This window comes from Acyrthosiphon pisum, unplaced genomic scaffold (assembly GCF_005508785.2).
Source record: "Acyrthosiphon pisum isolate AL4f unplaced genomic scaffold, pea_aphid_22Mar2018_4r6ur Scaffold_21674;HRSCAF=24568, whole genome shotgun sequence".
NCBI classification, from domain to species: Eukaryota; Metazoa; Arthropoda; class Insecta; order Hemiptera; family Aphididae; genus Acyrthosiphon; species Acyrthosiphon pisum.
The window spans coordinates 37,966-41,903 of NW_021771166.1; positions in this window are offsets into that span (position 1 = coordinate 37,966).

Consider the following 3,938-nt stretch of genomic DNA (forward strand, 5'->3'; position numbering starts at 1 on the left):
GCATCGGTCATTAAGTTTCGTGGTTGGTTTAATACCACATACTTCTCGTATTAAATTGTTTGACAACACGTGTAGATACATTCAGTTTTCTTGTTGCTTCTGTAATATGCTCGTTGTTGGAGCTTGTCAGAGTAATATTCTGATAGCCGTTAACTACGAGTATATTATGATTTTTGCAGGAAGCGAGACCGCTCGTGTTGATGATGAAGATGTTGACAGGGTAGTTATAAATGAATGTATACAGATGAAAGATACTTTGTAGTTTATTTAAATGTTCTTCAGTAATTTAGTCTAAGTCCAAATGACAAGTTACTACACAGAGTGACGTGAAGGTGCTTGTTGTGCTCTGGAGTAGACACGTCTGAATACAGGCTGTTTCAGGCTCCCTTTTATATTCGGGTCCCTGCTCCCCCTGCCTATCGATACGCTATCTATTCTCTAACGGATGTGGTCCGTGTGACCATCGACTCAGCCCACGCACTTGCGATATTCCTAATCTGTAGCCTGCGGTGTGCATGTATAGACAAGCATAATGCTGTTTCCATGAATTATAGTGAATCGCCTATGGTTATCTATCTTTTGCATCCTGCTTCTAGTTTAATATTAGTTATCTATTTTGCAATAATGACAAGCTCTCATATTTCGTCAACTATTATATGAATTTCTTTATATAATATAAAATAATCTATTATACTCGAATGATTACGAATACCCAGTCAGCCTTCTCCTTTATCCCGTTTGTCTATTTGTATTTTGCAATTTGCCAATTTGTCATTGAGGTCATTTGCCTATTCATTTATTCGATAGTTCTATCGCTGAATATACTTTCAATCTATTTACTATTATTGTTTTATTAATTGTGTATCGTGAGAAAACGGATACTATCCGTTACACTTCGTCTCACTTTTTTTTCAGTCGACTATTGGTTTGGGTAAAAATTAAAAAAAATACATAATAAGTTATTGAAACTAAACTGTATTAATATTTACAAACTTTTATAAGTATGAAATTGTTATATAGGTATATTCTTGGTTTGAAACCGAAAACAATTTTTCATATTTCAATTTCGATTACGGTTATCGATATTTATTTTATGGGAACGCTATTTTTTTATATGTCGACTGTCTTCCAAGCATTATGGTTACCTATTTAGATACATTAGTTTGTTTTCATAAAATTTAATTTTTTAGTACAAAAAACCAACAAATATAATTTTAAGTTTATACATTTGTTTCGTGCACCCGTCTTACAGGGGATGGTGACAGGATAGGATGATAGTAGAAGCGGCAGAAGAAGTTGGTTCTCACAGCCTAGAAGGCCTTCCACAATTAGATAGTTGACTTATTTCGTAGTGCTAACACTGACCTATGACTCAGGGTTTGCAGATTTGCCTTTGGTTGATGCGGGGTATCGTTAGAATAATTGAGTATACCCACGGCCGTCTTGTCACAGTGCCAAGATCTAATTCGTAGAATCTACTATGCTCCGAGGACTTCTCACAGATATCTTACCGGCTAGGGTTTTGTCATCTGGCCGTTGGCAGATGCCGAGGCTGTTGCTAACAATTATAATATTGCTCTCCCAGGGTCTGTGTGCAATGATGGCATCATCTCAATATCTTACTATAGTATATTAGATATTGCGTATTATAGCTATATTTACGGGCGGAGTAGAGGGACGTACCACATCTGTGGGCTCTTAAGATTCATGGACCCCAGGGACGTGCCCCTCACTCTGGACCCCTTTATACAAATCTATCTGTAGTTATTTTATCAAAATATGTCAGTATGGTACATTGCACAGACCTATAATTGAGGTACCATGTAAAAATATATAATAATGTATCATAACTGGGTGACGGATCGTTAGCCATTTTAGGTTAGGAATTATGTCACTAATTATATGACTGCATTAAATTACATATTATTTATTAGAAATTCAATTGTCCGACAACTTTTTTCATTATATTGCTCTGCGGTTATTCTGCTATTGTCAAAATCTAATATTTATTGATCAGTTTAAATGCAATTCGTTTTCAAAATGTAAGCTATAGTGCTCGACTTACGTCTGAACTCTTAATATATGTTGGTGTTGTTCAAAAATTTAAAAACTATACACGGTTACTATACAAAACGATATAAAATTTACAGAAATAAATACTTCTCGTAGTTATGCGCATATTACACTTATCCAAACAACCGTCCGCCGAAGCATATGCACTATACGCTTTTGTTTGTTATTCAAATAGGTACAGGTGTTCGGGTTTTTGTTTCAACAGTGCATAATATGGACATGGTATAACGATTTAAAAACTTATAAAACTATATTTTTTAACGATTTAAATTGTTTTAAAGAAGTTGAGGCACAATATTATATTGATTGAATTTTAATTTTGGAGATATCTTGTTTGCAATCTCGTTCAAAATAGAAAACTTTTTTTTTCATTTCAATCCTATTTGTATATCGAATGCTTGCAGTAACTCAAAACAAGTGTTCATGAACTTTTGATGTCGCTAACCAAAAGTCTCACAAATCATTTGGTTTTCATCTGATAATGTGTTACGTTTGTAAATCTGCGAAAGATATGCGCATGATAAGAGCTGATGTTTACGCTGTCAACTTTGCTCTTCAAATGTTTTTGTCATGTTCATATTATATACCTAGAGCCGTGAAATCGTTCTGACGCTATAATTTAGGATTTCACATATTATTTTAATAATTATGAGCTTTTGGCACACAGCAAAGGTGTAACCCTTGTTCCTAACACCCAAACATACGAGTGAAATCGGTTAGTTATGTCCTTACGGATGCCCTCCTATCGATTTATTACATTATTGTATGTGCTTGTTTCATAGTAAACCTAAAACAACAATGTCAGATATCTGTAAAAATGTTCGATAACGAATCTTGGCCTCCGAAATGTTATCGACAATAATTGTCGTCGGTCATTACGATCGACTCCACGTCGAGAACATTCGATAACCCGCCCCGCCTGTCCCATCTCTGTCACTGCCTGCCTTCTCACCGCGAACCTGTCAAAGTCCATTTAGTCAGTCTCCGTCTGTTCGTCGCAACTTTTGCAACGGCATCTCCGGCTCGTCAGTCACGTCCGGGTTTTGCGCGACAGACTAATTTCACGTGATCGGTGGTTCTGAGTGTGCCGAGTTACGTATCGGCCGTGGCGGTTTTCGTGTGTTTCTTTTTTTTTGTCTATCCGTCCGTATACAGTTTTCCGTCGATCACCTGTGGTACGTTGTACTAAATGTACGCACCGACCGCACGCTGAAACTACCCGTTTGTCCCGTGGTATTGTATTTGTTTCGTGGCCGTCGACCTTGTGTCGCGTTGAGTGCCGGCAACGTGCGGGCCGTGTCGTCTTCCACGTCTTCGACACTACATTTTACGGTGCCTTCCGTGGACCACGGGAAAATTATTGGTGTGCGCTGTGTTTCGTGGGCCATCGTGGGATTCCTAGTGGACCAGCGTTGGATCACCGTGTGGACCAGTGGACCGTTGAGAAGGACCGAGTGGCAACACTGTCGGTGGGAGTCAGCGGGTACCGAGGAGACCGGTGACTACACTATTATTGGTTATCATTGTAAAACATCATTATTTACTATTTTGATGATGTGATAATTATATATATTATTTGTACTGATATTATTAATTGTACCTATATAGATTAGTTAGTGGGCGCCCATCCATTACATAAGAATATAAAATACTGTAATTTTCTATATTAATATACTTCTTGTGGTTAATCATTCAAACGTATATTTGAGTTAAGCATACGGTGCCCACTTTCCCGTGTTTTTCGCGTTGCGGTGCTTAGCGCAGTCATTTTGTTCGGTCGGAGTGTGGGCCAATAAAAACTAGTTAAAATATTATTAGGTGTAGCCAAGTCGGCCGACGTCCTCTGGATTAAACAATCACCAAAA